The sequence below is a fragment of the Balaenoptera musculus genome, chromosome 9 (assembly GCF_009873245.2).
Source record: "Balaenoptera musculus isolate JJ_BM4_2016_0621 chromosome 9, mBalMus1.pri.v3, whole genome shotgun sequence".
NCBI lineage: Eukaryota > Metazoa > Chordata > Mammalia > Artiodactyla > Balaenopteridae > Balaenoptera > Balaenoptera musculus.
Window position 1 is genome coordinate 48,520,072 of NC_045793.1, and position 27,413 is coordinate 48,547,484.

The window sequence follows — 27,413 nt, forward strand, 5'->3', positions numbered from 1 at the left end:
CAGAAAGAAGAGCAGGGCCCAGAAAAAAATGACAAGATGCCATTGCTGCACAGTCCAGCACACAAGTGGAGACCCAGATACACTCGTTCCAAAGCTTGGCAGAAGGAAGGGTGGGTGGTGAGAATTTCCAGGCAGCTCAACTGCAGCAAAGGACCATCCAGAGCTTAGAACGATCACCTCTCGTTACATTTATGAAGATGGGTACTTATATTTCCCCCCCCAACACAGATCTGATAAGGTCCAGGTATCTGTTCTCCCTAGCCCTACTTCCTAACTTTCAGATATATTACCGTTCTAGGTCTTTCCAATGTTCAGAGGATGAAGGTCAAGCCCTTAATATAGTATATGCATAGGCACTGAGGAGTGTGGCCCGGCCTTCCCATCAACTCTTTGCATTTGATCATCTTCTTGCCTGGCATGATCTTTCCTTTTCCTCAGACATTCTAGAGCTCTCAGCCGCAGGATCCTCCTTAGTAAAATTCTCCCTGGTCTCCTGGTCTAAATCAATTCCTGTTGTTACATGGACCCAGTAGAACCATATTCCTCTTTTTAAAATTCAGTTTGTAGTTACGATTTTTAGTATGATCATTCAATTAATACCCACCAACCATCCCAGATTATAAGCTTCATGACAGCAGGAACCATGTTGGATTCTGCTCAGTATTAAATTCTAAGCTTTAGCACAGAGCCTGGTACATATTGGGCACTGAATTCATATTTCTGGAATGAATGAAACTTTCTGAGGTTTAGGATGCGAATGTAGCATTTTCATCTTGGATCACTGCAGGTGGTATTCATATGAAAGGACAATTTTATCAGACAACCAACATTAGCAGAATGACTTCAGAAGTCATACAGGTAGGTGGACTACAAAAATACTGTCAAAAGAGATCCCCGCTCCACACCCTGCCTGCCCTCTAAAAATGATAACAGAAGGGACTTCCCTGGTGGTCCAGTGGTAAAGAATCTGCCTTACAATGCAGGGGATGCAGGTTTGATCCCTAGTCGGGGAACTAGGATCCCACGTGTGGCGGGGCAACTAAGCCCGCATGCCACAACTACGGTGCTTGCACGCCTCAACTAGAGCCTGCGAGCTGCAAACTACAGAGCCCACGTGCTCTGGAGCCTGAGCGCCACAACTACAGAGCCCATGCACCCTGGAGCTGAGCGCCACAACTAGAGAAGAGAAAACCCGCACGCCACAACTAGAAAGAAGCCCACGCACCACGACGAGGAGCCCAGACGCCGCAACAAAAGGCATGCCTCAACTAAGATCCCGCATGCTGCAACTAAGACACCACACAGCCAAAAATAAATAAATAAATAAAAAATAAAAATCTAAAAAAATGATAACAGAAAAAAAGGAGACACAAATAAACAAAAGGAATGCACATTAACTTCATCTTGATACATTTTCCCTGAAAGAGTAGCATGGAAAATTGAAAAGCTGTTTAGCAGTGGGTCACTATGTTATCCCTTCAATGCTACAAACAACTTTTCCATCTTTAATTAGGAGCAAATTGAGCCTGATAAATAAATACTATGCACCAGATCTTCATCTCTCAAATAATTAGCTTGTACTGTTAAGGGAAATTACTTGATTGCCTCAAGTCTATTCTTGCAGGTTTCATGCCAAGACAATAATACTAATAAGCCTTACAACATTCCATTTAACTGTTCGTTCAACAAATATTTATTGGGCACTAATGTTAGGCACATTATTATTTGCCCACTACCCAAAGGAAATGGGAGATACATAAAACCAAAGCCTTTTTGAAGTACTGGAAAGAAAACACACACACCCGAGTGTGGAAATGAAGACTTTTAAGCACCCCTTAGAGAATCTCAGGCCTGTGGGTTGAGTCCACGCCCAAAGCACCAGCCTACCCCATCTTTGAAAGGAAGGCGGTGAAGAGAAATGATTATCGAGCTGTTTTGCATATGCCACATTTAATATTCTCCATGTCATTTCTAAACAGTTTGGGGCACTTCTAAAAGTCCTAAAGAGACTGCTGTTTCCCTGTATCCTGGTGCCAACAAGAGTCATCACCCTATAAATCATTAAAGCATACCAAATAAAGATATTTGTACCCCACTCTCTTAGGGATGATAAATGACCAGCAAATGAGTCCAAGCTGTATTTTGCAGAATGATTTTTCTTTTTGAAGCCGAACTGTGTCTTATTTTAAATAACATTCTACACAATGCCAAGAAAAGGCAAGGGAGAGAGAGGGAAATTAATGAGCAAATAAACATATATTTTTCAGCTATAAAAACCAGGGCTGTTACTGAGGTGCGACTGCAAGAAAGAAAAAATGATTCTGTTTACTTTCTCTCATCCTCTACCACATCCATTTATTTGAGAGAGCAAATCAGGAGAGACAGCGAGAAGCCTGACACAGCTGGTTTCAGTCAATAGGGGTCATTTTCATTCGGTCTGTGTATTTTATCAGCTCCTTGTTCACTGTTCCCAATGGGAGGATGGGCCCGCTGCCCAGGCTCTGAGTTCTGGTAAGAAACCAGCTATCTACCTCATCCCATACCATGCACGACCGCTGCCATGGTGGCCCCGTCCCAGCCCCTCTTTACTCTCCAACTTAGCACAGTTTTGCATCACAGCATGTCCTGTGAGGCCCAGGTACACTCAAACATCATTACCTCCACGTGGGTGCATGCATGTGGCCTGCGTGAGCACACACGCACGACACACCCACCCACACCCACCCCAGGCAATTTATCTCCCATTAACAACTCACTCTTGCCAGTTAGAAACATTTGTGGAACTGTAAAAACATTTCTCCTCCATTTTCAGCTCGGCCGATTGCTTATGCTTTACAGACTCTGAAAGCCAAACCGAATTAAACAAATATTTGAAATTCAGTTGGATGGGGGGTGGGGATGGTTGAAGCATTCTTTCTAGAAAGGTTTTAATTAAAAACGGCTCTTGGGTTTTGTTCCAGAAAAGAATGTGATAACATCAAAATGTAGTGTTGCTCAGTTGACCACAAGTAAGAGACTATATGAAAATAAGATAAAATCCATCTTCATATTTCCTTTCGAATACAAAACAACACAGTTGATCAGCTGAGGTGGTAACACAGGCTCCTGAATGGTCCAAATGGTCAATGGTGTGACACCTCCAGAAGCCTTCACTGGAGGAGTGCTTGCAATATCGATGATTACTGACTTGCTCTAGGCATCAACGATTTCTGAAATTAAGTCTCTGAATTCACGAAAAATAACTGTTATTTATCCACTGAATTTTATGACACTATGTCGCCAGTTGGATCCCAAAATGCTTCCCAAAGTTGGAGAGAGGTAGGGATGAGACGGTGCCATGGGATAGTTACACAAACTTTGAACTTCACTTAGCCAAGGCAGAAATAGTTTTAATGCCCAGAGTCACATCCTGGCTTCAGGATGTCTGTTGAGAATGATTGTATAACTCTGACAGCAGAGTGGATCTTAAAATCCACATTTATTTCAGAATCATTGTTAAGAAAATTAATTAAAATCACACCCGGCTTAATCACTTGGAATAGAATATGCTCCTTTCAAAACTTGTATAATGTAACTCAGCTCTGATGGTTTCACAGTTTAAGTATTCTTCTGCTTTAGATTTTGGTTTGGTAGTAAAATTTCAAATAAGGCTACCAGGTTGGCAGAAGAGATTACCAGGGAAAGGGGAGGATCCTATAGGGTCTGGGGGGAAAACTATTCATACTCTTTGTCATGTTGTCATTAAAAAGTATTAACTCTGAAGATATTAGAAATGATGTAATTATTAAAAAACACAAAGGAATTGTATTATACATCAATACTCTAGTCCACTGGAAAATGATGCAAGGAAATCTCACAAATAAGGATGGTACCTCAGAAAAGTGGAACTTCAGCAATTCTAAAGTAATCAAGGAAAATAATTCAGTGTTTGATTTCACTCTCTCATTGTCCACTTGCCGGTATAACTTCTGAAGTGAGGTAAAGCAGACCTAAGCGCTAGGTGACATGTTAAACTTAGGTGGTTAAGAAAGCCAAACAAACCCCAGAGACAAATCTTAAGCAATTTCCCTGCCACCTTTTTTATATTAATGTCTAAATCATATAGTAATTACAGTTCTGCAAGAGTGAGCCTTCAATTTATTCTTAAGTGAAGAAATTAATGAACGCACATTTATAGAATTGTTCTATTTCAGATACTGCTTACCTGCGTCTCTTTGACTCAGGGGCTGTCATTTATAACTCAGCAGGCTGGTGAGCATTTTAAGAGGCTGTGCATTTTAGTGAATTTCAGAACCAACTGCTGTTCTGAGGGCAGGAGTTAGTCTTCATTCTACTGTAAGACAGCTTTAAATAAGTCCTTAGATAAGTAAACCACTTGGCTCTACATGTCCTAATGTACCTAACTAACGAGGGCAGGATCCTGAGCTCCCTATTCCATTAGAGAGGGTCTGAGATGATGGCTGCTAAGGGGTAGGAATCTGTTGGAGAAGTGAGTTGTATGAATGTCTAAAATAAAGAAAGAAATGTCATTGTTTCAGAGAACTTCAGAAGAAGAACAGAAGACTTGGAGTGAGAAATCTAGGTTTAAAAGCCTGGCTCCACCACCTTGGCTGGTCACCTTGAGCTTCAAATTCCTCCTCTATGACATGCGGATACATAATGGAATAAGAAACTGTATAAGCCATAAGGATATACAGAATAATTAGTCAGAGTGGAATTGTTTTGTGGGCAGAGTTTTAACATCAGATTTTGATGAAAAATAAGAAAAGGAGATAATAACCTCTTTTTCTTAGCATTAAAATATATTTGTTTTACTTTAGATTTTTAAAATTCAAAATAAAGCACAATGGAATATTACTCATCCATAAAAGGGAATGAAGTTCTGATACCTGCTGAAACATAGATGAATCTCAAAAACATTATCAAATGGAAAAAGCCAGACAGAAAGTGTCACATAGTGTATGAATCCATTTACACAAAATATCTAGAATAGGTAAATGCACAGAGACAGAAAACAGACTAGTGGTTGCCAGGGGCTGGGGGAGGGGAGAATGGGGAGGAACTGCTTAATGGGTACAGGGTTTCCTTTGGGGGTGATGCAAATATTTTGGAACTAGGTAAAGGTGATGGTTGCACAACGTTTTGAATGTACTAAATGCCACTGAAAGGTACAATTTATAATGGCTAATTTTATATTATATGAATTTTGTCAATTAAAAAATATTTTTAAAATAAAGTACATAAAGCAAAATAAGAATCTCTTATCCTTTAACAGGGTGCTAATAGAAACTCTTGACTTCATCTGAGAATGACTAATATTCATTATGATGTCACCTTAAGTGAAACACTGTATCGTGAACAATAAAAGCCAAAAAGATACTTTGCCCTAGAATGGATAAGGTCTAAGCCAGGTTTTCGGTATGTCTCAGGGAATTTGACTCCTCTGCAAGACACTGGCACCCTCCTTTTTCTACAATTCTATCATCTCCTAGCTGGCTTAGAACTAAAGAGAAAATGCAGAAGCCACATCCGTCAACTGTGAATGATACAAAGCTAGTAGAGAGTGTTAAATACACTGGATGATGAACCAGTATCCAAAAAGATCTTGGCAGACTAGCATCAAGGAATCCAATATGAGAAATTTAATAGGGATCGGTGTAACATCTTATGCTTGGTTAACAAAAACAAAAACAAAACCCAAAAAACACCAGTACTGTCCAATGGAAGCTCAGGGGAGACGTAGCTTGGCGGTTACATATGTAACAGAGGATGCAGGGATTTCGTATGACTTTGTAAAGCACCACTATGTGATGCACATGTCAAAACAACTAATGTGACTTTTCAGCTGCATCAAAAAAACTAGATTAGAGAACTTAATGCAAGAGGGTGAGAGTCCTGTTCACCTCTGCACAGGCCAGGATGTGTGCCATACAAGCCCGTGTCGCCATATCCCTGGCCCCCACAAAATCTCACGTCATGCCTAATAGATGTTGGATTTTCTCTAGGGGAGTATCCCAATTCTCAGTTGATGTTCCATACATGCTGTTACCATTTTCCCCCTCTCTGATGACACTGTGATGAATATCCTTGTATTTGCACATCTCAGCATATTTGCCCTGTTATTTTTAAAATGTGTTCATTATTTAAAAAAAAAAACAAAACAAAAAAAAACAACTGATGACTTGATCCATCCAGTTGGGTTCAGTTTCTGGGCAGAGGTGATGATGATGGTGAATGGTAGTAGTAGTGCGTGTGTGTGTGTGTGTGTGTGTGTGTGTTGTGTGTGTTGTGTGTAGGGAATGGGAGCTGGGTGTCTGTTAAGGGAGATGTAAAAGGAAAAGATGGGGATGGTGCAACTGTTAAGTATCGGCTTTAGTTAATGAGCCTTTTCTTGGATTTTATTTTCCTATTCTGTCAATATCCCCATACCCAGGTGAGATACTGCCATCTTACAGTTTTAGGGTTCCCTGCTCCTTTCAGATTACTGAGCTCCTTAAGCACTACGGAATGACCTTGGGTACTAACTTGGCCCTAGCAGGTATTTACGCTCCTGGATGGTTTCCCTGGCAATTTTAAAGGTGCTGAATACACAGTGGCCTTAGAATAAATATTTGTTGATTGCCTGCCTGCCTGCTGCCTGCAAGTCTCCAGGAGTGGTGCCTAGCCATGGAATGTCTTTACAGCGTTGGCCTACAATTTTCTCCACAGAAAGAATGCCTTCTGGTGGTGGTTGCAGGGAGAATAATGCCCTTTGTCTTGCTAGTGAACACTACACAGCCCCCAAAACCCAGCACCTGCAAGCCTGGGTAATTTTAGGTAAGGGCTTATTTCTAGCTTTTATAGAAGAAAGTTCTATTGGAAAAAAAGTAATCCTTTGTTATTTTATTTTGGACGAGCTTTTAATCAGAAACACAGGCAGTAATATATGTTAGAAAAAGACATATGAAACATAGAACTTTGCATTTGTAACTCACTATGGAAAATCCATGTTAATGCAACACTAAGTTTGGGGTTTTAATTGCACAGAAGTCATGAAATTCAGATTCAAGTTCCCACAGCAAACTTGACACCATATGTGCATCCCAGGGCCCTTCCTGAGTGGGGTGACCTCATTATTGGGCAAAAAAGTGATGCAATGAATAGTGATGGATAGGATTTCTCCTCACTGCTACACTTCCCATCATCCCAAGAAAGATGGACAGCAGGCAACATTAACTATACCAATTGCTCCCTTTTTAATGCACAGCAGTCCTTGGGTGTGTGCTTGATGACCATCATGAAGAGCCACCGCACTGCAGCGTCGGAGGCGGGAGGTCCACGACTCAGCAGTGCGCTGCTTGGGTGGGGAAGCCAGGCACCCCATCACCAGTCCTCCATCAGACGCTTACCCACACCCTTCCTAGAGCAGCTGTATTCAGTGGGCACTGCCCTCCCACCCCCACTCCATCCCCAGAGGACACTTCTCAGTAACTCAGATGCTCAAACTTCTGCATCTGAATGTCTGACTAAAAGGACCTTCCTGGACACACCTCTGCCTGGTGTTGGCAAGGCTTCTCCAGGACGGTTGTTCCATATTGTCGTCTTCTAGCTTTATTCCACTTGTTGGGAAATGGCAAGATGTGTGCCATTCCTTGTGGAGACATTTGTTGTCTGGCCAAGGGGGCCTCAAGCTTATGATAGGTAAAAAGTCTCCATGTGTTTCTCTTAAACTATGGGTAGTAGATTGTACGGAAGTATAAGTTGTCCTGCCCCTTGGTATTGATATCCACACCTAACTAACATGTGGCGTATGTCCAGTTCTGTTTTTCTTCTTGGTAAAATGGTATGGTACATTCTACATTCTGTTCTCCACACTCTCCTTTGCCTCTGATCTGATCCCTGCTTGAGTCCCCCCAAGCACGTCAGCAAAGATATGGGAGAAGACTGGGGATGGGGGTGGGGAAGAGAAAGAGTGTTTAATAAACTCTGATCATTAAGTGCTGCTTAAGTTTTTTGGGGGGTGCTTTGTAAGTGTTCGTGGTCCAAAGCCACTGGACCAATAGCCAAATCAACCTGCTGTGATGGCTCTACCATCCTCCTAAAAAAGAGTTCCCGGTCTGCCTGTGAGTGGTCTGGACTGCATGGTGCCCAACTCAGCAGCTCTCAGACAACACAAAGAGTACATCCACCAATAGCCCCTGGGCTCTGAGCACATCGAGAACCAGTAATGCCATTTGTCAATGGCCTGTTCTCACTGAGCAGGAAGGACCAGGAGAAACCTGGGAGAGACTCGGGATGAAGGAGCACCATCATTAATAAAAGCTTCTATCACAGCACAATCTTTGGTTTTTTAGGCAAAACATAGCAGGGAAAATAAAGCTGTGCATGGGGAAACTAAAACAAAACACAAAAGATGTTTTTTTTTTGGTTGATGTTTACATTTAAGGCAAAAAAAATTATTTTTTATAATGCATATCTACATTTAAGGCATTTCCAAGAGAAGCCATTTATAATTTATGAAGAGTCTGGTTGTTTGTGTGTTTATAAAAAGTTATGCTTAAGGAGAACTTTTGAATTAGGCCCAAGAAGATGATAGTGCAGAGCATTTCCAGCCAAGAAATGAGGAACAACTTTTTTTTCTGAGCTGATGTGTATCCAAATCATGTTGATTCTCAGACGCATTTTAAAAATTCCATTAATATCTAGCTGTTGAAGAATAAGTTTTCTGTACTCTTTTCTAATTGGAGAGTTTTTCTTGTTTCAGGAGGTATGACTAGCAGAATACATTAACTATTTGACACATTTTTAAGAGTGAAATTACAGTCTCTTGCTAAGCTATCTTTTTACCTCTTCATTTCTATTGTGTTCATGGTGTACAGTTCAATAAACCAGAGATCTAACTCTACTGTTTCACTGCCTACAACCTAAGTAATGGGGGTGGTGGAGTGGGGAATGTGGAACCACCTCTTTAAATCATGCTGTCACAACTGAGTACCGTTCTAAAAACGCCAAATAGAAAGCTTTCTGGTTGATTTATTCATTGAAAATGTCCTAAGAATTTATCTTCTAACAAGCTTAAGATATCATTTTCATGAACTGTCTTCTCTTCCAGCTTAAGCAATTTCTTTTCTGACTCCAAATTTCTCCTAAGCAACTACTCACCAGGGACTGACAATAATATAGTAGCCTGTCCTAAATCAGTGCCTTCCTTCTAGAGTGAGCAAAGTTCTTTGCAGATATTAAACCTTCGAAGTAGGTGATGAAGATCATCCCCCATGTTCTGAAGATGTAGGAAATTCCTCTGAAGAAATAAATGTTAAGTCACCTGCTCGAGAGCCAGTGTAGACAAGGGATTTGGACCTGACGTTGTTCTTTGTGGTGCAGCCTGACAGTTTGCCTAGTTAGAAGAAGATGGTACATAATATAAAAAGCATGTGGAAAAGGCAAAAAGCAAGAAAGAGGCAAAAGGCCAGAGGGAAGGGAAAAAGATATAGAGGAGGAAAGGAAGTCAGCTCAACTGGAGTTGGAAAATATGCTCTACCCAAGGGCTCTGATATTTGTATTTATTCATATACAATGATAAGGCAGAATCATTGTAAAAGAGAAGTGGATACAAGATTGAGTCAAAGGACTCCAAACTCAAACAAGCTCAATTCCCTTTTTTAGAGAATCTTCCACTCCACCCTAGTTTCCAGATAAATTAATCACCAAAGGGTGTTTATCAAGTGATTTCTTCTTTTCACCAAATGCCAGTTATAGAGAGTCTGGATTTGGTGTGGCAACTAAGGAAAGAACTGTATCTTGTGGGGTTGTTTTTTATATGAATAATATTATATATAGACATCTTCCCACTTCTGTAAGGTTTTCAAAGCATGCGTGGTTTACCGGAGGCTAACAAAATGGTTAACCAAACGTGTCACTGCTAAGCCCAGTGGAAATAGTGATGGCAGCTTTAGCAACGGGGAGTTGTTCTTCCGTTTCTGTGACACATTCCACCCAGCATCCAGCCTGACTTTCAGAATGGCATCATGCTTTGAAGAGCATATTGGAGGCTGCCGACTTCACGTGGGGGAAGCCCAGCTGACCAGCAGAAGGGCCATCTGCATTCACAGACTACTGCTCCTGCAAGAGTGGACTTAATTCTGCACACTCTTCATGTGTGCAGAGAGATAAGCCCTCCAAAAGGACTCTCTCCAGTCCACTGCCCTTTGCTTAGTTTTGATCTCAGGTAAAATTCTAGCTGAGGGCGTCTAACCGCCCTCGCCCGGACTCCATGGTTCTTACGCGTGAAGACAGACTGCCTATATAAGGCATGTGCAGGCGTGGGAGCGCCTCTTTCCCTTCGGCGCGCCATTGAAGATCCTGGTGTCACCATGGGCCGCCGCCCCGCTCGCTGTTACCGGTATTGTAAGAACAAGCCGTACCCAAAGTCTCGCTTCTGCCGAGGTGTCCCTGATGCTAAGATCCGCATCTTTGACCTGGGGCGGAAGAAGGCAAAGGTGGATGAGTTCCCACTCTGTGGCCACATGGTGTGTCGGATGAGTATGAGCAGCTCTCCTCTGAAGCCCTGGAGGCTCCCTGTATTTGTGCCAACAAGTACATGGTGAAAAGCTGTGGCAAAGATGGTTTTCACATCTGAGTGCAGCTCCACCTCTTCCATGTCATCTGCATCAACAAGATGTTGTCCTGTGCTGGAGCTGATAGGCCGCGGTGCCTTTGGAAAGCCCCAGAGCACAGTGGCCAGGGTCCACATTGGCCAAGTTACAATGTCCATCCGCACCAAGCTGCAGAACAAGGAGCATGTGATTGAGGCCCTCCGCAGGGCCAAGTTCAAGTTCCCTGGCCGCCAGAAGATCCACATATCCAAGAAGTGGGGATTTACTAAGTTTAACTCCAACGAATTTGAAAACATGGTGGCAGAAAAGCGGCTTATCCCGGATGGCTGTGGGGTCAAATACATCCCTAATCGTGGCCCTCTGGACAAACGGCGGGCGCTGCACTAATGAAAGCCTTGTTGCTGTCCCCTCCTTACTCATGCCCACCAATAAATCCTACTTTCTTGTCAAAAACAAAAAACAAAAAAAACAATCCTTGCTGGAAGTAGGAGGGATATGTACTAAAAACTCAATTTGTAAACAAACAAAGAAGTAAATATTATACTCTTTTGCAACCAACCCCAACTATTTTCCCAGGGGTGAGGGTGGGGAATCTTTAAATCAGATTCCAACAAGAAAAAATACATCTAAGTTACTCAATCTGGCTACACAGTACTGCCTCCCTTGGTGTTCTTGGAAGACTGGGGAGATATAGACAGGGAAAATGAATGGAAAGAAGCATGTACTCATTCTTCTAAGTCTTTCTTTCATCACCCCAGGTTTAAAATTTTTAAACTAGTCTCCATTTTTCACTTATAGAGTGTGTATCACAGGATAAAAATCAGGGACTCTAGGAGTGTGTATTCAAGATTCATGCTGAGCACACTGGTACTTAGTACTATATTAATCTACCTTCTGAAATAACAGTTACACTTCTTTCTGAATCCTAATTTTGCACACTCTTCGTGTGCAGAGATGGTAAGCCCTCCGAAAGCACTCTCTCCTGCTCTTTGCTTAGTTTTGATCTCAGATAAAATTCAGATCTCGGTAACATCAGTTGTCAATTAAGTATATTATCAAAAGGACATGACAGAAGAGAATTTGTCACCCAGGGCTAATTAGGTAATGTTTCCCCAAAGCACTTGCCATTCAAATTTTAAAACAGACACCCACAGTGAAGTGTGGAGATGGGGCTGGAAGATCACTAGCCTGGTTGATTTCCTTCTAAATGACAATTACCCAGGTAAGAGGCAAAGCTTCTCATATTAAGTCAATTTTGATCATTTCAGAACTTAATGGTTACAAAATAATATCAGCCAAAATCTACAAATCTCATGAATCAGACCTGATGACTCGTGAATTTAGATTTAATATTGTTCTGAATTTGAAGGTTGGTTCAAAGAATACCTATAAAACATCAAACATGAAAACAAACTCAATACAGTACTCGTGTCTCTGGTGAGAGATACAGGTGGATTCTGTTTATTCTGAGAAAAGAAAGTTGTCAGGACAACTGAGTGAGACATTTCAAATGCAATTTAAGGTCATTCTCTTGAAGTGCATTAGGAAAAACAGTGAGGCCACCATTTTAGGGAGATTAACATGTCAGATGCACATATGAGATTTCCACATCCCACGCCACTAAAATATATGCCAATTTAGGAATACAGAAGACTTAAAGTAACTGAATCTTTCACTCTTACATGCTCTTGGGGAGCATGGGTGACGTACATATAGCTTGGGCTCTGATGCACTGTAGCTGGTCATTAAATGTTCCATGACATTTTTTTTTTTTAAATCAGAAGAGAGTTTTAACCTGGCTCCATTTCAGCTAGGGTAATGGCAGCCTCCCTCCCAAAGATTCTTTCTTCCCTTCCAACTGGCCAACACTTGCTTCATTTTCTCCTGTAGAATAAAGATCACCCAGAATGACTGGCTGTGCATGGCAGCTCTTCCTTCTGTGCTCCCCTGGTGTTTTGGGGGAAGTTGTTCATTCTTTCAACATACATTTAATGAGCATTTCTCCTGTGCACAGTAAGATATATTATACAAAGACAAAGACAATTCTTCCCATTTCCAAAAAGATTGAATTCTAGTAGATTCCATCATTCTGAGGTCCTGGGACATTGTAGACTAAATGGGTTATTTCTAGTGCTATTTCCGATCAAGGTTAGATTGTTCTAACTTGAACCTAATAGATACTGCTGGTGTTCTGGGGCTAACTAGCATTTTCAGATTGCAGCATATCAAATATATGTAGTTAAACCTGACCTAAACTGGGGACCTTTAGTCACGACTCAATCCAGTGGTTCTCAACCAAGGGTGATTTTGCCCCCTGGGGGACACTTGGCAATATCTGGAGACATTTTTTTTTTTTTTTTAAAGATAGGGTTGTTTTTTTTTTTTAAGTATTTGTTTATTTATTTTTATTTATGATGTGTTGCGTCTTCGTTTCTGTGCGAGGGCTTATCTCTAGTTGCGGCAAGCGGGGGCCACTCTTCATCGCGGTGCGTGGGCCTCTCACTATCGCGGCCTCTCTTGTTCCGGAGCACAGGCTCCAGACGCGCAGGCTCAGTAATTGTGGCTCACGGGCCCAGTTGCTCCGCGGCATGTGGGATCTTCCCAGACCAGGGCTCGAACCCGTGTCCCCTGCACTGGCAGGCAGACTCTCAACCACTGCACCACCAGGGAAGCCCCTGGAGACATTTTTGATTGTCACAACTTGGAGGGGAGCTGCTACTGGCATCTAGTGGGTACAGCCTAGAGATACTGCTGAACATTTAATAATGCATGGGACAGTCCCTCACAACAAAGAATTCTCTAGCCCAAAATGTCAATAATGCCGAGATTGAGAAACCCTGCCTTAATCTGACTGCCAGGTTAACTAAACCAGGAGTCAATGCCATTTACCAATCAGTTACTTATTTTATTACTTTGAAGGAGACTCCACAAGACCATTGTGATGTGGGTATTAAAATGGGCTGATATCAAAATCCAACTTAATAACAAAGTATCTTCCGTGTGACATTTCCTCTCTGTCCTTAATGAAATTCATGAACTCACTCTGTCTCACAAATGGCAGTGATCATAAACGACACCGAGAATTATTTTCTATAACCATAGGCTCTAATAACTGGAAGAGTTTGGGGGCCCACCTGGAGCAAAACACAGATTACATTTTATTTATATTTCAAGATATCTTTCACAGATTAAAAAAACGGAGGCTCAGCAAGATTAAAAGGCTATCGTGGTCTCATGACAAGTTCAAGGTTGAAGGTGAATTACATCCCATGCCTCCTGACTGCCAGTCCAAGCTTTCTCTGCTATCCTGGAGACTAATCTGGAACTCAGCTGCATCTTGAAGTTAAATAAGAAACAGAGATGACATCTGAAAATGCTAACAGCCCATGTGCTGTGTATTTTCTGTGGCACTGAGGCAATGTGTTCTGAGGCTGGGCTACTTCTTGTCAGGAGTCACAGCGACAGTGTCAGCCACTGTGCTTGGGGGGAAGCTCGGAGTAGAGTTTGTTAAACTGGCAGGCATCTGCATCTCCTCAGCTGGAGGCGGGTGCTCCTGGTAGGATCTGCCAAACTAGGAGGCAAGGGCAGATCCCAAGACCTATCGGGGAGTGTCAGTAAGGGCCTAACCGTTCTCTCCTTTCCCAGTGGCAGCTGGGGCACTTCTCCCAGTTTTCTCCCTCTGGCTCCTAAAATGGTTATTGCATTGTATTCTGTTATCTTTCAAATAATTCCAACCCCGTAAAGGTCCTTAAAGGGAAGTATGTAAAGTTTCAGCCCTGACATTCTCTTCTCAGTAACTTCTTAGGTTTGCACATGGAATTGGGCCTGTGTAGTGGGAGAAGAGGTATATACCCTATTTGTCTGCAGAAAACTAATCATAGTGGGCTCTGAATTCAACAGTGAATTTAATACTTCTACTTTCAAATAATTAACCAAAATCCAGAGATTCCAATAAACATTCTCATAAACCTTTTTAGTAGATAGAGTCTACCTTTATTTAGTCAATAAGGGTGGGGAGGAGGACTTCCTTCCCACCCACACCCTACCTTCCATCTATAAAGAATTTTAAGAGGGGAGCCTGGAAATATGGAAATCTGCATAACTTCCCCTTACTTCTTTTCTCCTCTCAGATCTTCCGTAAAATAAAAACAGAGTATGTCATAGCAAAATGGAAGCTTGAACTTTCTGTCTCATGTTTTCTTTGAAAGCGTTGGGGACAAGGCATGTAAAATCCTTCACGAAGCATGTCACGAAGCTTCATGCAAGTTGGCTGTCTCCTCCTTCAGCCTTTTGACAGGATCACTAATACCCTTCTTGGAACTATCACCATCTCTCTCTCAACACCATTGGAATCTGCCTCATGACCAAGGAAATGGAACAAAACATGGGGTCAGTGTATGTGGATGTGTGTGTCTGTGTGCACGTGTGTATAGGATGAAGAAGGGGGAAAGGGGAGGGGGAAGGTACAATGGCACATGACCAGGTCCCAGAAATAATGCATAAGTCTGCCCAGAGATTTTCCTATGGCCCTTTAAATAGGATCCTTGTTGGAATTTTTGGATTCTGTCCCATGGAGTTCAAGTGCATTCTTCAGGGCAGCCAGTTACTGTTCCACAGAGGTGTGAATGTCCTGGAGTTTCCGAAGCACAATACTTCACATTGTCGGTTCAGAATTACTTTAATTCTCCTTTCCACCACCCCACCCCCATCCCCAATAAGAAGCTGTTGGATCTGCAGAGAAGCCTAGCACAGCCAGGGATGAAAATACCAATGAAAGCAGGAAAAAGACCTGTAGTAAACATTCTAGTATAAGAATATAATCAAATTTTTGCCCATTTTTTGCCTGATAATAATCAAGGTCTGACTTTAGCAATTACATGAAGTTTACCCAAAAAGCTTTGTTTTCCTGAAGGATGAAAAAAAAAAAAGCCATCACTTTATCCTGGCTTCACGCAGCCCCATTTAAGGGTAGTGGATTAAGGTTTTGCTCTATATAGACAATAAAGCACATATCCTCTGGGAAAAGTTCCTTGGAAGTGTAAGTGTTTGGAAGCCCATGAATCAAACAGATCAAGAACCCCTGCATTCACCCAGTCTACATCTGTTGCCAGTTCCAGATCGTTCCCTGCGGATGACTTGTATATTATTACACAAGGCAACATCCTAAAATGAAAGCACCTCTAAGAGAATTACGGTGTTAAAGTGAATATACAATCCAGATGCTTCCCAACTCGGGTGAACCCCAGGAGGTCTCCACCCCCGACAAAATGAGACGACACAGAAAAGCCTAATGATGGCTCCACATGGATTTAGCCTGAAGGGGACTGTTTATTTTTTTGACTTTGAGAAACTGCACTGGGGATCAGCCAAAAAATGAATACAGAAAAGTCCCCTTAAATTGTACAGAATCTTTAATCCTGAAGACCAGCTTCTAAACATCAATACCTTTAACAGGAGTGACTTGAAATCAGGTCTTAGGATACAAAGAAAAGAGAGTGGAAGGAGATACCGAAGAAAACTGCTAAGGTGCAAAAATGGGTGAAAAGTGGTCGCCACTTATATTCCCGAAGACTCTGGCGAGCCCTTTGCACTCATTCCAGAAAGTCCCCAAAGCTGTTTGGCATTAGAGGTGGGCAAGAAAAAGCAGACATCACAATACTTTGCTTGTGAACCACATCACACTCCCCTCCCTTAACGAGAATCTTGTGGGCTCAAACCACAGGCTCATAACCGAACCTTCCCTGCCAGGGCAGCAGACAAATCTCGCTTTCCCACAGGCTGGCTCGGCATTTTTGCCTCCCCCCACAATGCCTGGGCTTAAGGATCCATCATCAAGGGCAGCCAAATACGTTTCTCCACCCATAGCGACTCGGTCCTGGACCTCAGCCAAAGTGAGAACACCAGGGCGGGGGGAAAATCCTATAGCTGAGCGAATAGAGCAGGAAGACTGGGAGCAGCGAGAAAGGGTTGAAGTGGCTTAATTTTTCCACTCCCCTCCCGCTGTGGTTAAAGCAGTGACAGATAATTTATCACACATTTTGATTGCACGCCAGCTGGCTGTTTAAAAAAAAAAAAAAAAGAAAGAGTTGTTTATTAATTCAATTAGCTGGCTTATTTATCAGGGCTGGGTTAGCAGGGGCGGTGAGAAGGCCAAAGGATGCCCGTGTCAAGCTGTCTTTTGCAGGCCCTGCAGGCCCTGCAGGCAAGTGGAGACACGCATTCTTACCCCTGCAAGACTTGGAGTGTCGCACTAGCTGTGTTTACCCTGAATGCTTCATGTGCACAAGAAAACCCATCAATTGTAATGAAATATGAGGGTGGGAAGATGCTCAGAACAGGACAAAGTCATCTGAGTGATGACAGTCATTAGTGTTTATCACCCATTCAGGGGCCATGTTCAGAGATAATATGGCGTCCTTCCCGTACTCATTTGGGTGGTTGCTTTTGTTGTTTTCTCATTCCTTGGTGGATATTTATACCTAGGGCTGCCCGTGTATCAGCAGTTTGTCCAGACCAGCATTGCCCAGGTTCAGAGGAATCATTCATTCAGGAAGTGGCTTATTAAAGAAAACCCAAGCAAGGTTTATTAACTGCTGCTTTGTGCCAAGCTCTGTTTGTGGTGCTTACACTAGAGTTACTGGTTATATTGGATCCTCGTGTGGTGGATAAGATTTGTGCCCATTTAACCATGAGCCAGCTAAGGCAGAGATTTTAATTGATTCACCCAAGGTTTCCCTCAAGGCTCTGAAACCAGGTGTCCCTAAATGCCCCCCTCATTTCATCGCAGCTGTCCACACTCTTGACCCTGTTCTTGGCCAGTCTAAGCCAAATGTCTACTTGGTGACCCAGAGGGTACATTTTCTGCTGATCCTGTTGGTGGCAAGTAGAAAAGAAGGAGGAAAAAGGGAGAGATGTCTACAATTTTCTTGTTTTATTTCAAAATAACCTAATCATAACAAATGGTTATATGGTATACATTTGTTTTTGTTTTTATTCAGAATATAATGATTTCCCTCATTAGCCTTACAAATAAAGTGTTTTATAAACTTGGAGGAAGATGACTTTGGGACCAATATATAAGTCTACTAATTTTCACATGTAATTTGGAACAAGTGATATTTTGGATAAAAAATAGGGGAGAGGAACCATAATATAAGAATGTGATAAATAATTCTGGTTCATCAGCCAGTTAATCAAGCAGTAAATGTGACATGAAGATGGTGCCAGTGATAAGACCAAGTCAGCCTTTAGGGGGGACATTGAATATTAAGGGGAAATGTGATCTGTGAGCTTATATTTCAGGGCTGGGCTTAAGCATGAGATGAGGGAGACACCTAAGGATTCCCCTGAGGGTTAGTATTCTGGAGATCTATTATGCTAGCTTCTCTGTCTCATGCTAAGACTTAGAACCTCTTCATTGGTCATATGCAAGGGTTAGGGGCAAGGGTTTTCCCCTAACTTCTGGAAATGTCAAATCATCCTTTTCTTTTTTTTTCTCCCTCCTTTTCTTCCTTCCTTCCTTCTCTCATGCAAGATGTGCCAAGTAAAACAAAACCTCAGGTGCCCAGGTGGATGTGTGTGCAAGACCTCATAGCAGTGTCACTGTCACTCCGGTGTCTCCTCTGCTCCATACAGCCTGTGCAAGAGCCTATGGTGTCCCCTCCCCTCACCAATGGCTAACTCAGTCTCTGGCTCATTGAACCTTATTTCTCCCTCGACAACTTGCTCACTTCTAAAATGCCCATCATTAAAAAGTTTACAAATAACAAACGCTGGAGAGAGTGTGGAGAAAAGGGAACCCTCCTACACTGCTGGTGGGAATGTAAGTTGGTGCAGCCACTGTGGAAAACAGTATGGAGGTTCCTCAGAAAACTAAAAATAGAGAGTTACCATATGAACCAGCAAGCCCAGTCCTGGGCATATATCCAGACAAAACTATAATTCAAAAAAAACACATGCACCCCTACGTTCATAGCAGCACTATTCATGATAGCCAAGACATGGAAACAACCTGAATGTCCATCAACAGATGAACGGATAAAGAAGATGTGGTACATATACACAATGGAATACTACTCAGCCATAAAAAAGAATGAAATAATGCCATTTGCAGCAACTTGGATGCAACTAGAGATTATCATACTAAGGGAAGTAAGTCAGAAAGAGAAAGACAAATGCCATATGATATCATTTGTATGTGGAATTTAAAATATGACACAAATGAACCTATCTACGAAACAGAAACAAAAATCAGGGACATAGAGAATAGACTGGTGGTTGCCAAGGGGGAGAGGGGTGGAAGAGGGTAGGAGTGGGAATTTGGGATTAGCAGATGCAATCTGGTATGTATAGAATGGATAAACAACAAGGTCCTACTGTATAGCACAGGGAACTATATTCAATATCCTGTGATAAACCATAAGGGAAAACAATATGAAAAAAAAATGTATATATATGTATAACTGAGTCACTTTGCTGTCCAGCAGAAATTAACATAACATTGTAATTCACCTATACTTCAGTAAAAAGTAAATTAAATAAACAAATAAATATTCCAAGGTTTTTGACTAAAACATACAGTTTTTAAATCAATAAAAACAAACCTAAACAAAAAAATAAAATAAAATAAAATGCCCCAAGAAATGCCAAATCCTTAATGTGAACTCTTCTTGATATTTTCAACACTTACCTTCCAATATTCCCTTCCCCAAAATGTCTACTGAGTTGGATAAAATCAAGTGGAATTAAATCCCATCTTCCTATTAACATCTTTTGCCTCCTCAGTTGTTACTGGTTGAGAGTTTCTGCTTTCAAAAATGGGAAGTTTATGTGACGAGGTACCAGGGTTTCTTTCATTTCTTCTTTTCATTTTCAGTTTAACTTAAAAAAATTAATTTTAAAACTGATATATTTTTAAGCATCAAGGTCCTACTGTGTAGCACAGAGAACTATATTCAATATCCGATGATAAACCATAATGGAAAAGAATATAAAAAAAAGAATGTATATGTATGTATAACTGAATCACTGTGCTGTATAGCAGAAATTAACACAACATTGTAAATCAACTATACTTCAATTAAAAAAACTGATATATTTTACCTACTTTGGATGTTCTCTTATTTTTCATACATGTTCAAGTTTTCCAGATAAGCATGCTGTTCTCAGTTTCTGCTGCTGATGGTGTATCAACATGAGCGTCTACAAATTTTGTGTGACACTTATATCTGGAGATGGCAAGGCCACCGTAACAAGCATCCTAGCATTACCTTAACTTTTTATATCTGAAAAGATGCTATGTAAACCTTTCTAAAAATTTCTTCAGCAGTCTTGGGTCAAAAACATTCCTACTGTATTTTCACCAAAACAACAGACAGACATACGAGTATGCATACTCATCTATTTTTGGTTGAGAAGTTTGTTCATGTATGGGAAAAATTGCTCAATTTAAAATTTCACGCTGTTGAAGTCTAACGTATTTTTGGGTTCAGCAACATCTCTAGTAAAAGTTCAGTTCCTAAAGTTCATTTTCAATTTTTAAAATTGTAGAAAAGCCCAAACCCTCTGCCTCGGCACAGTCTAAGCACTAGATACACTATTTGTAGAAAAAAAATTATTGTATAAAACAATAAACTACTTGATTGACAGGAAATTTCATGGAAGAATTCATAGCTACTCTTTGTAACTATCTTGTCCGACCTCTCAATTTATTTCAAATGATTAAGTTACACTTTTATATAGGTGAGAGAAATACCCTAAAATTGAGGGAAATATCTTTATATTGTGTGGAAGCCACCTTAGCGCTAAAGGTCTGGCTTCTCAGGTTGGGTAGGAAAGGCTGTGGATGACTTACCCTGAGCACTGCTTGACCTTTCACAAAGGTATTTCTCAGATTGACTTCTGGAGTTTGCTTGCAGAAGGTTCTTATGACTAAAGACAAATTTTACATTTCAAGCCCAATTCCTTTGGAAATGGAAACACTGCCAGATAGTTCCAACGAATCGTGTAGATTCGTTAAGACCACATACCAACATTTTAGAAATTCTTTTTCCCATCACAGCCTATTTAACGGCTTTGTGCAAATAAGGCATAATTTCAATATGAATCAGGCAGATTAGGGATTTTTCAGGATTTCTCTTCATACTTTCCCTAGAGGATGGGTATCCCATCTGCTTTGCTGAATGCAGGATAATCAAAGGGCACTGATCTCTCCAAATGGCTTCATTCATTACTGTCCCCGCTAGGGCACCTGCCCCTAGGAAGGTCAACTCAGCTACACCGTGGCCTTCCCTACACTACAACACAGCAAATCCTCCCCTCCTTTAGGATGTAAAATGTTTGGCGATGCATTGGCAGGAATGAATATTTCTCCCCTCAGAGTTCAATGTTACAGAAATAACATGAATCGATTCCTCAAGTTCCAATTTAATATGTATTCAGAATCTAGCCCTATTTTGGCTAAGACAGTTTGGATATATGTTCCCACTCTGCCATCACAAATGTAAACTACAGGGCAAAGGGGAAAAAGTAGGCTGTAGCTACTGACTGCTGAAAGAAAAAAACATTGTCTTGTATGTTGGGGATCTGCTTCAATATATTTCAAAGAACAACAGTGGAAAGAACCACTAAGAACCAAAGTACAGGTGCTCTACACAGGTTTGATTTTGAATAATTTTCATACAGTATTAATCATGCCTTGAATTGTGGAATGCCTTTTCTATTACTCAGTTAAAGGCTATTTCCTCCATTTAGAATGGGAAAGTTGTGTTTTGTGTGGCGTAGAGCACAGCCACTTCATGGGGGGATTGTCTGGATAGTTCAGTTGACATTCAGCTTCTTCATCTCCCAAGTAGAAAGGCAGAAGCATTACACTGCAGACTGCAGTTTCCTTGCCTGAGACACAGAAACCAATCCAACAGGCTGGACAGTGTGGGAAAGACAGCAGGAAATGGAGAGAAGCAGAAGACCTGGCTCCTACCCTCAAGAAACTTACTGTCTAGTTGGAAGAATAAAAAGTATACATACCAAATCCTGACAGTCTTAAGTGCCAGATTAGTGGAAGGGACAGAAAATGAGCGTCAGAGAACTGGACAGCATCTGGGGTGACAGGAAGGTGAGTCACAGCCAGGCGGTTTTCAGCTGGGTCTTACAGGACAGTCTGAGGAGCACAAATTCCAAGTTTCTAACAAGGCTTAGAGACCTTATCTAGATAACCAACCATATGACCTTCTTGGAAGAAGCGCCCTTTTCTTCCTCTGTTCATTGCCAACACTCGTTATTTACTTCAAGGGACCCCAGATGTTGACTACCTAGGTAGGTTTACCCTTCTCTTTCACTAACCAAAAGCAGGTAATGTCTTTGGTCAATTTCATCTATAAACAGAAAAACCTAGTCACAGCCACCAACTGATGACAGTCACGGTAAGCAGGCCTGGATGAGGGAGTCGGCATTATTTAGAAAAATGCATTATTTGTGCTATAAGAATACTCATCCTTCTCCTTTCTCCTTCACCTAAGAAGGGTTAGGCAGATACTAATTTCAGGTAATAAATATCCCAGGATAACACATCTGGTGAGCCCGTTTCTTTGATTTTTAAACGGTGGAGTTTTTTTTGTGTCTACCCACCCCCCTTTCTTTTCCTTTGAAGCAGAGCTGGATATGGCAGGCTGCGTTCCAAAACGGTACGCTTTACTCTTCTTCCAGGAAAGAACTTTTCAAATAAGGTCCTAAAGGCTCATACAGTATTAGTGAGCACACATACACCTACACATGGTTGACACTTGCCAACGACTGACATGGGAATTCTCAGAAGCACACCAAAGTCTCTGTTTGATTTAAATTTATTTTTAATCACATGAAATCCAATTTGGAAAATTGATGCATGGGATTTTCTGAGTCACCAGAAGCTCTTTATAAGATTGCAAATGCATTGAGAAGGAAGAAATCTGTCTTGGCATGGCTGGTATTTCACAACAACGGTAAAAATGATTGGCTTCCTCAGTTTGGAATGAATGAGAGGAGTTTTAAAATCTGTAAAAATATGCTATTAAATCCTAACATAAAGTCAAGATATATTTGATATATCTGACTCATGGGGAAGAAATGAAGGGAAAAAGTAGTCAGCATTTTGAAATAAGTTTATTTTGTTAACCTTCTTTTTCAGTCTTGTTTAATTACCCAAGTGATATTTATTACTCTGGATCATATGAATTAATTATAAAAATGATCTTTATTCTCTACTCCCAGTCATTTTTTTGTTGTTTTTGGCAGCATACTAGGACATTTTCCATTTCCTTAAGGAGTTTCCAAAAATGACAATGATAAATGTAATTTGAATTCATTTCATACTCATACTCCTTATTACTTATATGCCCATGGAAATAGTCCCTGTATCTGTAAATGGATTTCATGAAGGAAAGCATGAAGACTTTTATTAAATTTAACTAATGTTATATCTCCAACATGATCGAGAATCACAGATTTATAACAATAATCAGTTCTAATGATAACTGATAGCCAAATCTTAAAAGGAAGGGGAGGGGTAATTTCCTATCCTTACATCTTTAATGTACCAAAAGTCCTTAAAGTGTTATTTGGCCTCTTTCTATGCATAGTTACCATAATCCTCTGCTTTTAAGTTAAAACCTATTGCCTTGTCACTATTAGACCTACGTATTAGGCAACTTTTTAAATTAATTGCACATTAAATTATAAAGTACAACTGGAAAACTGTTTACATGAAGATGTTTTTCTAGTACCTACAAGTTCTCAGTATTTTCTTATGAAATTTTCTTGTTTCCTATTTTTTCCATGGAAAGAGTAGGTAAGTTCTGTATACCTGGGTCATCTTTCCCACCATAATGTGAAAATGAATTAAAGGTATTCACAATTCAGCATGGAAACATCAACAAGCAATACAGAAAAGATCAATAAACGGTTCTTCATCAGGGGGATGGTCCCATAAATCATGGTACATTCATATGAAGACATGTCGTTCAACCAGAGAAACGATGTTTTCAAAGAATATTTATGCATAGACAAAAGACTGAAAGAAAATACTCTGTTGAGAGTAGTCATTTCTGAGTAATTGGGTTATAGGTTACTTACTTTTACTTATTTTTCTTTTTTCCTACATTTCCTAAAAATTGTTTCTGGCATTAACACATATCTTTCAATCAGAAAAAAATAAATTCAATTTAAAAAATTCACCAAGCGTCAAAAAATTTAAAAGAAACAGTGTGAAGCCTTATATTTGTGCAATTAAAAAAAGCCTCCAAAACAGAGATGAGTCACAAGTCCCAGAACTTTTGATGGGCAAACATCTGGACAGCAGATTAATTTGTTCTTGTTCTGATTGTTTTGCGGTGATGATTGAAGGACTTCACACTTTCCACTGTCTTATTTTCTTCTTTTCATTCAAATATGAATCACCTACATTGCTACTGTAATGCAGTTACATGAAAAGATCAATATTTTAAAACCAGGGTGGGTATTTTTCTGCTAATCTTTTTATACCAGAGCCATTTGTTTGCTAGATAAAACAAACTTGGGAGGGAAAGCACTACAATGACTTTTCACTACAGTGAAACTAGGCCAAATTGAGGTTAATATATAAATGCAACCTGAAATGAGATTGTTTCATTCACAACTATAAGGGTAAGAATGAGAAAATTAAGTTAGAGAGATACAAGTGTAGTGACATCGGGGAATAATACAGTGAGTTCAGACATTGTTTTAAAATTCAGAACATTCAATGATAAGAATTAAGCTAGGAATGTCTTTGGAGTGTTGAGTTCCTTATAAGGATCTATTGTACTATGTATAATGGTACAGATGCTTTGGAAAACAGTTTGGCAGCTCTTCAAAAAATTAAACATAGAGTTACCGTATGACCCAGCAATTCTACTCATAGGTATATACCCAAGAGAACTGAAAACATACGTCTACACAAAAACTTGTACATGAAGGTTCAAAGCAGCATTATTCATAATAGCCAAAAAATAGAAACAAGCCAAATATCCATCAGTTAATGAATGGATGAATAAAATGTGGTATAGCCATATAATGGAATATCATTTGACAATAAAAAGGAATGCAGTGCTGATACATGATACAACCTTGAAAAGGTTCATGGATGAACCTTAAAAACACGTTATATTATACTAGGTGAAAGAAGCCAGTCACAAAAGGCCACACACTGTATGATTCCATTGATATGAGACATCCAAAACAGGCAAATCTTTAGAGGCAAGAAGTAGATTAGTGGTTTCCAAGGGCTGGAGATGGGAGAAGAAGGATAAGAAATTTCTTTTGGGGGTGATGAAAGTGTTCTAAAATTAGATAGTATTGATGCACAACTCTGTATATATACTAAAAACCACAGAATTGTATATTTTTAACAGGTAAATTTTATGGTATATGAATTATATCTCCATTAAAAAATTGTTTTTAATTCAATCACATTTTATTATGAGATACATTTCCTCCATATGAAAAGCAGAGCTAATGTGATTTTAAATTTTTTCAAAGAAGTTTCAAGTTCTGGACTAAAAACTTCAGAGCCTTATGAATATATTTTGATAGAAATATAGAGATTAAAAGCAATTCTGATCTTCTCTAGTAAATGAAAATGGTTTTTAAGATAGCACTGCTTAACTTCCTAGCCAAGGGAACCAGGGGATCTAACTTCTAAGCTCACAGGACAGTGACATGATGTCAGTTTCCTCATTTGTAAAAAAGTGATGCCTCCTGGCTCTCTTGTAGGGATTTGATTCAAAACAACAAACACACATGGATCACCGATTGGGTTCATGGGACAGTAGTAGGCATTGCAGCAAATATAAAGATGAACAAAAAGTGGTCTCTGCCCTCAAGAAACCTTTAATCTCATAGAGGGTAAAAAAATATATAGGTAAATAATCTTAAGATACAATAGTAGTGCCATAATAGTGATTTAAAAAAATTTATGGGCTCAGGTGAAAACACCTTAAATGTGCACCAACAAGAGTGATAACTTTTGATGATGAAATACCTTATAGGAACAGAAATGACTGGACTATGAGAATCAACATGATAAATCTGATAAACCTAAATGTAAGCCCCCCTTCCTAATAGGCAAGTTTTAGAAGAATACACACAGCATAAAAACATTTATATAAAGCTTAAAATGTACTAAAATATTATATTATTTATACTATATATATCTGTTAATATCAAATATCTGTTAATATTTTATGTAGAACATAGAATTATATATCATATATAAATGTATTATATATTATATAAAATATGTAAAATATGTAATTATATGAGGATATCCATGGGAATAATAAATATCAAAATCAGATAATGGTTCTTCTAGTACTCAGGGGGCTTCTACCCTATGGGTGGTGGGAAAATTGGTGATTATTGTGTTATTTGTTGTATAGTCTTGTATATCTTAAAACAATGCATGAAATTTTTTAAAAAACTGGATCAGAGAAAATTCATAGGTCAATTTCAAGTGGATGAAGCTAGGGGATAAGGGAAGACTTCTAGGAGGAGCAGCCTGAGCTGGACCAAAAAGGATGTGTGAGAGGAGAGAGGAAGGGAAGGCACTGAGGATGAAGGTAATAGTGCAAGCAAAGAAAAAAATCACAAGGTTTTGGTGTTAGGGACCACAAGGTTTCTTTAAGCCACACAAGCATTTTAGATCTCCAGTTTCTTATAGATTTTTGAACCACAGAACACAAAAGGACAAGGCAATTTTTATGAACATGTTAAAAACAAAACCTAACCAGAATCTCAAAGTGTTTGTAGAATTACAAACTTGTTCTTTCTTTTTATTAGTGAGAACAAATTGGGATCCCTGGAATATACCACTTGGGAGATGGTGGGAGAATAATTTTATCCACAAGTATTAAGTTGTTGCCTGAGGACAGCTGAGTAAACAGTTTGTTGAAGTCTGTTTGAGGACTGCCAGCTAGTTACACCCATAATTTCATCTCTATTAACAAAAACAGCTCATGATGTCGCAGTGCCCTGCTTTGGCTACCCCATGGTTTGCAGGATTTGAATTATGGAGTGTCACTTGAGTAACATTCTATAGCAGTGGGGCTGTGTTTTGATGTCCTTTCACTACCCACCCCCACTCTGCTGATTTACGGCAAACCACGCAGAGACCTAAATCAAAACTCGAAAATACGTGTGAAATAACGCAAAACAGAGTCTCAGGGTTGGCAATTCAGTAATTATACCTAAAGGGAAAATAATTATGTAATACCTTATGGCAAGAGTAAGTCTCAGAATAACAAATGTCCATACTGTAAATGTAGAATTCTGGAAAGAACACGCCAGGTCTTTGAAAAGAAGCCGAGGAAGAGGTTGCCTTTTAAAAGGACCCAGAGACAACTTCGTGAATGATCTCTGGCCTCTGAAAATACTTTCATAGTCCAGGAAATGAAAGCCTGAGTGAGTGAAGTGACATGGCCCTGACAAAATGAATGCCAAAAAAAAAAGGGGGGGGGACAAAACTCAAGTTATTGATTATCTCAGCTCAGTCTCAACTACTACCTGCAGAAGCCTTTGGTTTTATCTATCAGCTAAAATTCTGAAAGTATGAAAGCAACTTATTGGTAGAAAACAGAAAACTCTCCAAGTCTTGACAGCAACTATGAAATGGAAATGAAAACAAAACAAAACAAAAAAACCCCTCATACTGGAGACCTTTCAATTAAAAAAAGAAAGATGAAAGAATTCCTCAGTGGTCAAGAGCATAAAACTCTCCCCTCTAAGTCTATCAGTTAATGAACAACCTCTAAAGTAGAGGGAAATATGAGA

General features: G+C 40.0%; 1 protein-coding gene and 1 pseudogene across 5 annotated transcripts in view; one reads left to right on the forward strand and one right to left on the reverse strand.

Annotated features, from left to right (window-relative positions):
- Nucleotides 1-27,413, reverse strand: part of CREB5 (cAMP responsive element binding protein 5) — a 406,791-nt gene that overhangs the window by 27,082 nt on the left and 352,296 nt on the right. The window lies entirely within an intron of this gene.
- On the forward strand, nt 10,300-10,982 carry LOC118900739 (annotated as a pseudogene).